The following is a 14,144-nucleotide window of genomic DNA, read 5'->3' as shown; positions in this document are numbered from 1 at the left end:
TTCATGGGCTGCCTCTGTCGACTGACACACCGAGCCCCCGACAGCGAGCAGTGATGCCTGCAACGCCAGCTAAGGTACCGAAATACAACGGGCTAACCCCGCTAGAGCCCTACCTCTCACAAGTCCGGCTAGCCGCGAGGCATAATGGCTGGAGCGACGAAGAGGCTGCTACACACCTAGCGCTAGCATTGGAAGGAGATGCACTGCAGGTACTCCTTGACCTAGCCCCGTCAGAGCAGCATGAGCTCCAGGCCCTCACCATAGCACTCGAGAGGTGATTAGGGCAGCGGCACCTCCACTGATCAGAGCAGAGAGCAGCTGACCAACCGGAGCCGTCGGCCGGGGGAGAGCCTGGGCACCTTTGCAGCGGACGTGTTGCTGCATGCTCGTCGTGGCTACCCGGAGTTCCCAGCGGCAGCCCGTGAGGAGCTTAGCCTGCATGCTTTTCTGCGAGGACTTTTTCCAGAGCGACTACGCCAACACGTCCGCCTGGCCATGCCTCAAACTCTCCGTGAGGCGCTCCTTGAGGCTGAGAGGGCCGAGCTGGTGTTCACCTCGCAACCAAACCAGCAGGTGCCCCCCCCAAACTGCCCCCAAATCAGAGTTGCAGACTGCGATGGGGAGGGGGAGGTCGCCGAGATATGCCAGCTGCAACCCTCGGTGCCCCGGAGGCGTCCCCGTCGACCGACCGACCGCTGCTACCGGTGCGATGAGCCTGGCCACGTGGCGCGTGACTGCCCAGCACCTGCCCCGAAGACCAGGACTAGGCAGCCTCAGGGAAACAGGGAGGGAACGGTGTAGCGAGGGGACCACCGCTCCAACTTCCTGCCCCCCTCCAAGGACGATGCACGGTGGTGGGCCGAATTGGGCACCTCAAGGGATTCTACCTGAGCTGCTGTGTTGAGGACCAGCCATGCCAGGCCCTGGTGGACACGAGGTCCACCATTTCCCTGATACGACTGGGCGTGCTCCCTGGAACGTCCGGGCCATTGGTGAAGGGTTGGTCGCCCACCGACACCCAGCTGATGACGGTGACGGGTGAGAGGGCTGATATGCGGGGGAAGAAACCGTTGCAGATCCGAGTGAAGGATCTGGAGCTGGTGCACGACTTCTGGCTTGCTGACATTCAAGACCAGTGCATCATCGGCCTTGATCTGCTGACCCGCTGGGGGGCCTGCGTCGACACCGCAAAGCGGGCTATCACTCTTGGCACAGAGACTCTTGCCCTCCAGTGTGGTCAAAAGCAGGGAGGGAGCGGAGGGAACCAGAGCCAGACGAGACAGGCGTCGGGCAGCTGCCGCTCAGCAGATTTCGGGTGCCGGTGGCTCCGGGTCATCTCTCATCAGAACGGGTGGTGGCATACTTCAGCCGTGCTCTGGGGCGAGCCGAGAGGAACTACTGCGTGACCCGGCGGGAGCTGCTGGCCGTAGTGCTAGCGGTGCGGCACTTCCGGCCATACCTGCACGGCTGCCGGTTCCTCCTGCGCACTGACCATGCATCTCTGACCTGGCTCCTGAATTTCAAACACCCAGAAGGTCAGGTGGCCCGCTGGCTGGAGGTCCTTCAGGGCTACGACTTCGAGATCCAGCATCGGGCAGGTCGGCAGCATGGCAACGCTGATGCCCTCTCCAGACGGCCCTGCATGGCCGTCGAGACAGGAGGAGCGGGCCCAGGAGGCGCTGGGGGTGGCTACTGCTCAGGCCACAGCCAGCGGAGGGGGGTGGCTCCCATTGACAACGCCGCAGCTGAAGCGGGAGCAGGAGGCCGACGCGACGTTGGTTCAGGTGGGGGCCTGGCTGGAGGCGGCGCAACACCCAGACTGGACGGGGGTGTTGGGTCAGGAGCCCGAGGTGAAGGCCTACTACTCCCAGCACAACAACCTGGAGACCCACGACGGCCTCCTGTACCGGAGATGGCGGGCCCCCGGTCAGGGCAGAGATCTCCTGCAGCTGTTGGTGCCTCGGTCGCTGCGGTCGCAGGTGCTTGAGCTTGTCCACGGCTCGGTGGGGGCAGGCCACTATGGGAATGCCAAAACTCTCCGCCGCCTCAGGGGACGGTTCTACTGGCCTGGCTGTCGACGGGATGTGGAACTTCCCGTGCACTGCTGTAACACCTGCACGGCGCAGAAAGGCCCCACTCAACGCTCCACTGCCCCCCTTCAGCAGTACTTGGTGGGGGCCCCGATGGAGCGAGTGGGAGTGGACGTCCTAGGGTCTTTCCCCGTTACGGAGTCAAGGAACCGGTACGTGCTGGTGGCGATGGACTATTTCACAAAGTGGCTGGAGGCCTACGTGGTGCCGGACCAGAGTGCGACGACAACGGCAGAGAGGCTGGTGGAGGACATGTTCGCCCGTTTTGGGGTCCCGGCTGAGCTCCACAGTGACCAGGGGCGCAACTTCGAATCGAAGGTCTTCGGGGAGATTTGCCGGCGGCTGGGGGTGGAGAAGACAAGAACCACACCGCTCCACCCGCAAAGCGACGGCTTGGTTGAGCGTCTTAACCGCAAGCTGGCTACCCAGCTTGCCATTCTCACCAGCCGCCACCAGTGGGATTGGGACCAACATCTGCCCCTGGTCCTTTGGTCGTATCGGACTGCGGTTCAGGAGTCCAGCCAGTGCACGCCTGCTGCTTTGATGTTTGGGCAGGAACTCCGGACGCCTGTGGATCTGGTGTTTGGGTCCCCCCCCCGAGCCGGAGATTGACGGTGGGCCAGAGATGGACTACTACAGGAGGCTGAGGGAGCGGCTGCAGGTGGTTCACGACTACACCCGCCAGGCCCAGGCCAGCGCCGGAGTACGACAGAAAAGAGCCAATATTACATTATGACCACTGAATAGCACTGAGCATGTCTTCCCTGTGGCACCTGTTAGTGTGTGAGATATATTACAGAGCACATGAACATGTGTCCGCAAAGCTAATGTGTCAGAAGCAGGAAAAACGGGCAAACCTGAGGATTTGAGCAAGTTTTACAGGGAGAGTTTGAAAACAAGTTTTGACAGTTACTTCGTGGGAATGGCTGGTTGCGTGTGCATGTCAGTATTTGCCTTCTTCTCATGACTATGAAAAGAAGGCAAGCTGGCAGAGGCAGTTTCATATCTTGAGCAATTTTCGGCTGGGAAACCTTGGGTCCTTCCATTGATGTAGATGTTACTTTGACAGGTACAACATACCTAAGCAGTGTTGCAGGTCATGTACACCCTTTAATGGAAACAGTATTCCCTGATAAATGCACCCATTCACAAAGCAAAATGGTTCAGGAATAGTTTGAGAAGTAGTTTAAGGTGCAACTAGTTTAAGGTGTTGACCTGGCCTCCCAATTTCCCATATCTTTATCCAATCAAACATCTTTTGGATGTGCTGGACAAACAAGTCCAATCCATGCAGGGCCTAATTGCAACTTAAAAGAGTGGTGCTACCATCTTAGTGCCAGATATCACAGCACAGCCACAGGGTCTAGAGGAGTCCATGCCTCAGCGGGTCAGGGCTTTTTTGGTTGCAAAAGGAGGACCACAATGATGGAGATGATCACTGCTGGGGATACTGGAATACTGGAAGAGCATATGGGAGAAGGAGGCAACTCATAACGAAAATGCCAAGTGGCTAGTGGATCTAAGGGCAGACCACAACAAGCTCCCTGAACAGGTGACCATCACTGGAACATCATTTGGCAGACATCCAAGAAAGGTTCTCCAGTATGAAGACTTGGACAGCACCAGGGTCATGGAGCACCAAAACCAAGTCACTGGCATAGTATACCGGAACATTTGTGCCGAGTATGGCCTGGAAGTCCTGAGGTCAAAATGGGAAACGCTCCCTTGGGTGGTCAAGAATGACTGAGCTAAGATCCTGTGGTACTTCCAGATACAGACCAACCAACCAAACATAGTAGTAGTTAGAGCAGGGCAATATGACCAAAAATGTTTATCACGATATATATTTGAAAATTTACGATAACGATATAACTGACGATATAATTGACACTAGACAAAATACTTTACAACTCTTCAACTTTATTAGTGCAAAAAAAAAAAAAAAAAAAAAATCAGTGTATTTCCACTTAAACAAGCAGCTGTTTTTTATGTACATTAAAGTTATATAAAAAATTAACAGCGCAAATGCAAATCCTTGCTGACAGTTTAACCAAAAAGCATTTCCAGTGGAAATTGGCCGACATATCCTCAGCATAACCATGTATAATATCCACAAAACTTAAAAAGAGGTTATACACACACAATATGGTAATATTATGTGGAAGCACAGTATGTATCACTGCCTACGATAGCTGTAATGCTCCGACAATCCATCAAGCTTGGGGGGTTCGTTGCTTAGCAAAGTCGTACTAAAACATTTGACAGATTTTCGAGCGCCGTGTACCACATAAAATCGTTTTGAGGTCAGTAAACACAACCAGAATTCATACATAAGGCACACGGGATTATCGATTTTCAGAAAAATCAAAGGATTGATTTTAAGTGTGCCGTATTTTCCAAAAAACACGGTAATAACGACAGCCCGCTGGCATGCTCTACCAAAAATAGTGTTTTGTTGTGTATCTGACGGATGAAAGCTAAACCAGTTCCACACCACTGAAGTTGCAGCATTTTTACAAACCAATTCTGGTTCATCCGTTTCATTCAACGATCCGCTTTCGCTCTTCTCATTCTGTGTCGCCGCCATGTGCGTATGAAAACAAAGGGACTGCGCATGCGCGTTTTACCCATATTCTATCGCGATATTTCATTTTCCTAATGTTGCCCAAAATTACACCGGTATTACCGTGAACGGTATGATCTAGCCCAGCCCTAGTAGTAGTGGACAAGCAAAGGAAGATGTAGCTATACCAATTGAAGGAAACATCATGAAGAGGGAACATGAGAAGTTGGATAAGTACTAAGGACTAAGAGAAGAACTTGAGAGGATGTGGAGGGTGAAGGTAACAGTGTTCCCAGCGGTAATCGGACCACTTGGTGCAGTGACCTCCAAGCTAAGTGAGTGGCTCTGCTACTAGTAACATGGGTTAGTATTATACTACTTACCATGCAATTTAGTCAGTAAATAAGTAGATTTGATTAGTAAAAGACCAAATTTATGGAACTTTTGGCTGACCTTTAACTGTGCTAAATGCAATTAAAATATTAGCTACAATACAGAGACCTATGCATTCTGTGTATCTCTTAACTCTGGCCAGACTTGGCTGTTGAACAGGCCAGGGAGGGTCTAGCTTTATATAATTCTTCTTTTCACATGTTTTGAAAGAGACTGTCTTTGTTTCAGCATCCCAATTGGACCTTTATCTTTTACAATTTACTTCACTGAATTATTCATTTAATTTTTCATTCACTTTATAATTTGACTTTTACTTAGTGGTAAGCTGTTGGCACTAAAAGCTACATTGTTAAATTTATAACAAGGAAAGGAAATTCAAATTTCATTCCACATATTTTTAGCACTGCTAAAGGCCAGCTAAAAGTTCAATACATACAGTGTTCTATGATGAAATAGTACCTAACTTCGATACCTAATTTAGGATTCTATCTATCTAAACCTTTTGACGTCTATCATGCCCTAAATCATGAATCAAGATTGTGTCGCTTGATTTCAGATGGACTGAGATTGATTATGGAGTGGTGAATATGTAAACAGGTTTTTATTTTGATCTTGCTATTAACTCTGGTGAAATGTGTTTTGCCCTAACATAAAGGACATTTTTCTTTTGATCAATGTCAAAAAGCCCCATATTAAATTTACTTTGAGTCAAATCTGTAAAGCCATAAAATAGGAACCCTTCCATGGGGGCAAATCCTTTTCTAGTCACCGAACTAAACTAAATCTTGTGCTGTAAAGGGACCCCTTGATGTCAGGAACCCTTTGCACCGGCCTAAGAAAGCCATGCATAATTTAGGTCAATTTGTTGTGAAGCCACTCATCGGCTGATGAGCTGTCGAGAAAGGCAACGACAAAGCTGGCCCTCTAAGGGCAATAAACAATCCTGACTAACAAGCCTCCTCTGGCAGCATGGAGCACAAATAAACACAACAGTGTTGGTAGATCAAATGAAAGCAGACAAATAGAAAAGTTTGATGCGAAGAAGGTTGTTAGTAAGACACACAAATCATATGCACATATACACATATTGTGGGAACATAAATGCGCCTTTGACGATAGGAGTGCTGTATAAAAGCTAGAGTCAATGAGACTTTCTGGAGTAGGCATGCACACAATTATATAATCAACACCATATTCTCTTGCCCCTGTGAGTCATTTCAGAGAGTTTGGGCTCTCTGCTGTTGCCTGCCATCCATTCGGTGTCTGTACACTGCATCACTTGGTGGAACTGAGACTTCGAAGGCATTCATAGTTTAATCAATTAAACACTGTTAAGTCTCAGGCTGTCTAACAAGCAGAAGGGGTGGGGTGGCTTTTGCAGGGATAAGCTTTTCCCCTTCAAAAGAGGCTTAATTTGCTGTAATTTAAGCTCAGAGCACATTCAGGGTAAAAGTTGGGATGCATTTTGTAGGTTTCTAAGGTTTTTTTGGTTGCAAAAGCAGAAGGCAAACAACATTAAAAGGTCAGAGGCAAAAAAATCAACTCATCTCTCTGCTGAAGTACCAAGCTGAGAGCCATCTTTGTGAAAATTGCCCCATTCCTGAGTCATCATGCTTTTACTCACGAGTATCCAAATGGAATACTACATTTACCACCACTGGGGAAAGCTTTGGGAAATCTTGATTCATGCCATCGTGTGTCTAAATGGTTGTGATCATCCCTGAGGGAAATACTCCTGTCATCTCAGCATGATCTCAGGTTCAGGAATGAGAAACTTTTACGTAAACAGCAGATGCCAACATGAGATTAGATCATGTAGAATCTCCTTCTCATCTCCCAGTTGATTGTACAGGAAAGTCACACTTTAGCTCCCATTTCACACTTTTGCATCTATCAGACCATGACAATTTTCAGCCATCTGTTACCTGTAGGTGTTTTACACATCGCAGCAGTGAGAGTGCTAATCTAAAGCAAATGAAGTCCATTTATTTCCTGCAGAGAAGGTTAATGTTACGGTCTCAAGGATATTTGAATGATCAGTTGGCTGGAAGCAACTTCTCTTGACACCAAGCAAAAGTTGCTGGAGCTGCTTTAATATACTGCTACCTCTGCCCCAGAGTAGGAACAGATGGCACGTTTTGGCAGAGGCCTTTTTTGGCTGGAAAACACCCTTTTGATTGAGATGCCCATTCTTTTACATGTCTAAAAATTATGTGTAGATAGCAAACAGTGGAAAAAAATACGGAAGCAAAGCCAAAATATATTCTGCTATGTATGCAATATCTTATAGACCATCTGGATGATTCATTTGGCTGTTTAGGTTTCACTGCACTTCCAACAGAGCTCAGAGTTGGGTAATGTTACTTTTGAAAGTAACTTCTTGCATTACAAAATTACTGGCATGAAAAAGTAATTTTTTAGATTACAGTATTGCCTACTGAGAGTACTGACTCTTTAAATACTTGTTGCTTTACCAAAAAGAAAAATGGTAAATGGCCTGTATTTGTGTAGTGCTTTACTTAGGCTACGTTCACACTGCAGGTCTTAATGCTCAATTCCGATTTTTTGATCAAATCCGATTTTTTTGTCTGCTTGTTCACACTACAAATAAAATGTGACAGCAAACGTGCTCTAGTGTGAACGATCAAAGCGGCCCGCACAAGCAAAAAGAAGACGTCACACACAACTCGCTCTGTTTAGACCCAGAGCAAACAATATTGTTTGACTGATGGCCCTTAATATAAAGACTTCGGACTTTACATTTCCCAATTTTTGCTTTAAGTTATTTTGTTATTTACATAATAATGTAGATAACCTAATAATTATCCTTATTGCTGTTTTAGAGAGGCGGTGCTTCAAAGGATAGTTGCAGATTTCTGTCAGAATCTGCAGATTATACAGTACAAATAAAATGTTCACGTTGTGTTCCCAACAGTTTCACTGACATCTACGCTGGATGGCCAGGAAGCATTCGCGATGTCTTCTCGGGCGCTTCTCCGGCGCTAAATTGGTGTCTGTCTTGTGTCAGTGACGTAAAAGACGGATTTAATGCGACATGACCGTTCAAACAGCAGTCGCTTTCTAAAACATTGGATATGTATCGGATTCAGTACCACATACGAAAGTGACCCAGATCGGATTTGAAAATATCGGATTTGTGCTGTTCACACTGTCACACCATGATCGGATATGGGCCGCATAGGGTAAAAAAAAATCGGATTTAATGCGCTTTCGCCTGCAGTGTGAACGTAGCCTTAGTCCCCGTGGACCCCAAAGCGCTTTACACTACATTCAGTCATCCACCCATTCACACACTGGTGATGGCAAGCAACATTGTAGCCACAGCTGCCCTGGGGCACACTGACAGAGGCGAGGCTGCCAGACACTGGCACCACCGGGGCCCTCTGACACTAATTTGCAATTACCTTCGTCTTGATGCATTCTCAATCATCCAGGAAAGTAAATCTCCAAAAGTTGAATCTGTTCATCTGGACGTAGCGTTTTGTGGGAGAAACGTTTCGTCACTCATCCAAGTGACTTCTTCAGTCTCAGCTGACTGCAGGTTTCCCCAAACCTTATAAACAGTACATTTGCATAATGACTGAAACCAGCCCACTGAAGGAACAATGGGCTGTGAGGTCAGTTCCTTAATCATAATTATGCAAATTCCCATGACCATTGATCAACAATCACTGACCAAAACCCACTGATCAAAGAACACTGATCAATGGCCATGAGTACCATTTACAGAGAGTTGGGGAATGGCTGCAATCACAGCGTTGTAAGATGGTGACAGATGTACCCTTAGGCCCCCTCCTCGATTCGGAGATGGTCTTTCCCTTTTCACGTAAATGGCCTCCTTGACTCCGCGCTCAAACCAGCGTTCTTCCCTGTCCAGGATGTGTACATCCTCATCGTTGAAAGAGTGTCCACTAGCCTGTAGGTGTAAATAAACTGCAGAGTCCTGCCTGATGAGGTAGCTCTTCTGTGTTGTGCCATCCGCTTCGCTAGAGGTTGTTTGGTTTCCCCGATGTATAAATCCTGGCAATCCTCCTGGCACTTAACAGCGTACACTATGTTACTCTGTTTGTGTCGGGGGACCCGATCCTTGGGGTGGACCAGTTTTTGGCGCAGCGTGTTTTGGGGTTTAAAAGCCACAGAGACCCGGTGTTTAGAAAAAATGCGTCTCAACTGTTCCGATACTCCTGACACATATGGGATCACTACAGGTTTTCGCCTGGGCAGCGGTTGTCCTTCTCTCCTGGATCGGCTGGAGCTTTCTTTAGGTGCCTTCCGGCTTTGACAAAAGTCCAGCTGGGATAACCACATTTACTCAGGGCCTTCTTGATGTGCTGTTCTTCTGCCTCCCTGGCCGCTGTGTCAGTGGGGATGGTGTTCGCTCTGTGTTGTAGCGTCCTGATGACACCCAGTTTGTGCTCCAGTGGATGATGAGAGTCAAACCTTAGATACTGATCCGTATGCGAGGTTCACGGTACACGCCAGCTTTTAGATGTCCCCATTACTGATGGAAACCTCACAGTCTAAGAAGGCTAACCTGCCACTTTTCATATCCTCCTGGTGAATTTGATGTGTTGGTCCACCGAGTTAATGTGATCCGTGAAATGTAGTACGTCCTGAGATTTGATTTTCACCCAGGTGTCATCTACATATCTGAACCAATGGCTTGGTGGTGTTCCAGGGTAGGATAGCAACACCCTCTTTTCCACTTCTTCCATGTACAAATTGGCCACGATGGGTGAAACTGGGGAGCCCATGGCACACCCATGTTTCTGCCTGTAGAACTGACCCTTGTATGTGAAGTAGGTGGAATGAAGACACAGTTCCAAAAGCAAACACACTTGGTCAATGCTGAGAGTGGTCCTGTTGCTGAGGTTGGTGTCATCCTGTAATCTCTTACGGACTACCTCCAACGCTTCCGTGACTGGGATGCAAGTGAAGAGAGATGTAACGTCGTACGAGACCGTGGTTTCATCTGCCTCCATAATGACATCTCTCACCTTCTCAACAAAATCCAGGGTGTTCTGGATGTGGTGTTCAGAGCTGCCCACCAGCGGGCTGAGGATCGACGCCAGAAACTTGGAGATGTTATAGGTGACCGAGTTGATCATGCAGACAATAGGTCTTAAAGGTGCACCCTGCTTATGTATTTTCGGTAAACCATACAGACTTGGTGTAGACTCCCCTGGGTACAGCCTGTGGTATGAGGTCCGGTCAATAGCCTTGTCTTGTTCCAACTGCTTCAGACAGTCTATCACCCTCTTCCTGTAGCCACTTCCTGGGTCTCGTTTTAGGGGCTCATAAGTATTTTCATCACTGAGTAGTGACAAAATCTTCTCATGATAGTCTTTCTGGTTAAGCAATACTGTGCACCTACCCTTGTCTGCCGGAAGGATGATAATGTTGTTGTCATCACTAAGTGATGTGAGTGCCTTCCTCTCCTCCATGGTGATGTTGGATGCTGGGGGCTTTGCATTGCTGAGACAGGCCGAAACTTTCGTCCGTAGTTGCTCTGCTTCCACTTCTGCAATATTGTTGTTGCGAATTGCTGTTTCTATGGCTGTGATCAGCTCCACTAGAGGGATTTGTCTCGGTGTGACGGCAAAATTCAACCCTTTAGCAAGAATGTTTTTCTCTGTTTGGGTAAGCTGTCTGTCAGACAAATTCTTCACCCACTTGTCCACATCCTCCGTGTCGCATCCTTGTCTCTTCTGGCCACTGAGGACACTCTCCGTATTTTGCGGTGGTTTCCGACGTACAACAAGTAAGTCAAACTTCCTTTGTTGCCTGGTCTTAGACTTCTTGTGCTGTGCTAGACGAGCCTTCTCAGTGAAGTCAAACACCTTTTTAAGAGTATTCTCATCTAAAAGCATTGTCAGTCTCCGTCGGATCCGCTCCTCTTGAGATTTTAGCATGTCGATGGTAAAATTTGTCTGCCTCACCCGTTCATTAAGCAACTGATGCTGTGCCTTCTGGAGGATTTTTGTTGCCCGGAAGCCTTTAACTGAAGAGCTCATTTGCAGACTCTTAGGAGCAATCCTGTTTTGTCGGCATCTGAGGCTGAATCTCAGGTGGTTCCTGTAGTCCGCCATCTTACGTGCTGTTTGCTCATACTGACGTACAGGCTTTAGGCAGTCCTTGCCAAAGTGGGTTAAAACGTCTTGATGCATTCTCAATCATCCAGGAAAGTAAATCTCCAAAAGTTGAATCTATTCATCTGGACGTAGCGTTTTGTGGGAGAAACGTTTCGTCATTCATCCAAGTGACTTCTTCAGTCTCAGCTGACTGCAGGTTTCCCCAAACCTTATAAACAGTACATTTGCATAATGACTGAAACCAGCCCACTGAAGGAACAATGGGCTGAGAGGTCAGTTCCTTAATCATAATTATGCAAATTCCCATGACCATTGATCAACAATCACTGACCAAAACCCACTGATCAAAGAACACTGATCAATGGCCATGAGTACCATTTACAGAGAGTTGGGGAATGGCTGCAATCACAGCTGCAATTACCTTGTTGAATATATATTGTCCAGATCTGAAACTTACTGTACGTATACTTCTGACTGTACGGAATTCACCTCATTGCACAGCATTATGATTCTTTTGGCTCAGGAGAAAGAGGAGGGGTGCCGTATATGTAGCAATCAGATGTTCAGTGGCTTTATCCCTGGCTCCTGCAGTCTGCATGTCAAAGTAAACTATTCACATTTTCTTAATCAAAAAAAAAAAAAAAAAAAAAGTCACTTGTGTTTCTCTAGGTTAGGGTTGGAAACCGTGATCAATTATGTGACAGTTCATGTCAGGCTATCGTGAAGATTAAAGAATGAAACAAGTAGTGTAACTTTCATGTCTTGTTTTGTCCACTGGCCTTCTGGCTCGTGACAGTAACTGTTATGAAACGGCTGTGTGCAGGCAGGAGTGGTGAAATGGAGGACCCAAAGTGCAGACTCTGGAGACAAAACATAAACTCAAAAAAGCTTTAATGCTGAACTCAAAAGCAACTGTCACGGGTTCAAAATATTGGGGATGGATACAAGAGGAAAACCAAAATAACAACACTGGTCCGGCCGGGTCATTCAAACGATGATTTTAATGAACACACGTGTGGGAGATGAACACTGCACGCAGACAGCATAAGATCTCTCACCGAAAACCACACAATAGTTTTTATGAAAATCAGGGTATTGGAACGCCCCCTCATGCGTAAAGTAGGTACAATACAATCAATGTTGACAACTTTTAACACATTAAAAGAACATCTTCTTCCCGAGGCCAGATCCTTCCCGTAATCTTCTAACTCTGCTTATCCCCTGGAACAAACAGTCTCTCCTGCAAGCATAATCAAACAGCTACAAGGCTTTGCAAACTATTATCTAAATATTTGAACTCTCCCCTACACATGAGTTTAACTACTGCTTGTGTGTGTGCGTGTGTGCCTCGACCTCAGCATTCACTCTGTCTATAACAGGGGTGCCCAATCCCAGTCCTCGAGAGCTACTGTCCTGCGGCTTTTAGATGCATCCCTACTCCAACACAGCTGAATCAAATAGTTGGATTACCAATTCGGCATGCCATCAAGTCTGGCAAAGGCCTGATAACGAGCCATTCATTTGATTCAGGTGTGCTGGAACAAGGACGCATCTAAAAGCTGCAGGGCAGTAGCTCTCGAGGACTGGGATTGGGCACCCCTGGTCTATAAGGACAGAGGCCAACTCTTCATGTGTGCAATAACCCAACTGAAACCATACATGTAATATGTTGAATAAATGTTCTAATCAAATGCCACTATTCAAAGCTTAATAAAAGAATATAAATGAATAAAGGATCATGATGAATAACATGGTATATGTGTTTTGTAAGCATGTGCGGCCTTCTACGCTCTACGTCACTTCACTCAATAGATCAGCCAGACATCCCGCTGACTGTAGCTTTTAACCCTTACTGACTTGAGCACAACTCCATAATAAGCACCAAGCAGCAATATGTATAAAGATGATCATGGTTACACCTGCAATGAAAGATTATGATTATACTAACACCTGTAAATAGAAGATTAACATGAGGTTATAACAATCACTGTAATACAAACGTTAATGTAATGTCAATAGCTTCAATAAATGCTTTAATGCAACGCTTATTATATGATTCTAATGCAGTGGCAAAATAACAGTAAAATATCCCTTCTCACAACAAACTTCCAAATAAACTTACACAGGCAGGTAGACAGAACACACAGCAAGATGAGGGTAGATAAGGGAGATCGCAACACAGACCAAAGAGAACACAGGGCTAATATACACAGAGGGAGCAATCAGGGAATGAGAGACAGGAGGGAAACACAGCTGGGACAAATCAGGGCTGACGAGACAAAGGAAGGAAAACCAGATGCATTAACATGAGACACGGACTTTCAAAGTAAAACAGGAAACATAACACAGAGACGCGAACTTGACAAGGGGATACAGCTGACAGGGGAGACAGAGCAACTAGAGAACACAGAGACATAAACCATAAGACAGAACTCTAACAAAGAAACCAAAGACTAGAAATGATAAATAATATCAAAATCAATTTCAATAATATAATAAACTCAAAACCCTGGGTCAACGATCCAGGCACCCTAACAGTAACAAGTTACTTTCTTCAAGGAAATATGTAAAAATAACACATTACTTGTTAAAAGCAATGAGTAATGTAAAATACTTTTTTTTTAGTAAACACTCAAACACTGTTGTGTAGTGAGTTTATATTAGTGACATTTCCTTCTCCACATGATCAGCAACAGCTTTTAGAACAAGGAATTTAGAAAACTATCAAAAGCTAAAAATCTACTATTTATTAGAGAAATGACGAACTAATTTCTCATTTTTATATCCAAATTTGAAACACTGGACTTGTCTAAGAAGTCAGAAATTAAGTAAGCATAATGTTAAACTACTTAAACTAATTTTTCTGTTCAGGAATACAAATAAAGTTTAATTTGCCATCTCAATCCAAAAGTAATACTTTTTTGTAAAATGGGAAATATGTTTTCACATCTGTAGTTGTGCACTGACCTTTTTTTCCAGCAGACA

General features: G+C 46.2%; 1 pseudogene; it reads right to left on the bottom strand.

Annotated features, from left to right (window-relative positions):
- Positions 1-3,470: 3,470 nt before the first annotated feature.
- On the bottom strand, positions 3,471-11,234 carry LOC120441409 (annotated as a pseudogene).
- Positions 11,235-14,144: the final 2,910 nt, after the last annotated feature.

This window comes from Oreochromis aureus, linkage group 8 (assembly GCF_013358895.1).
Source record: "Oreochromis aureus strain Israel breed Guangdong linkage group 8, ZZ_aureus, whole genome shotgun sequence".
Classification (NCBI taxonomy): Eukaryota; Metazoa; Chordata; class Actinopteri; order Cichliformes; family Cichlidae; genus Oreochromis; species Oreochromis aureus.
The sequence above is the reverse complement of the archived record's forward strand: the minus strand, read 5'-3'. Positions and strand labels throughout refer to the sequence as shown.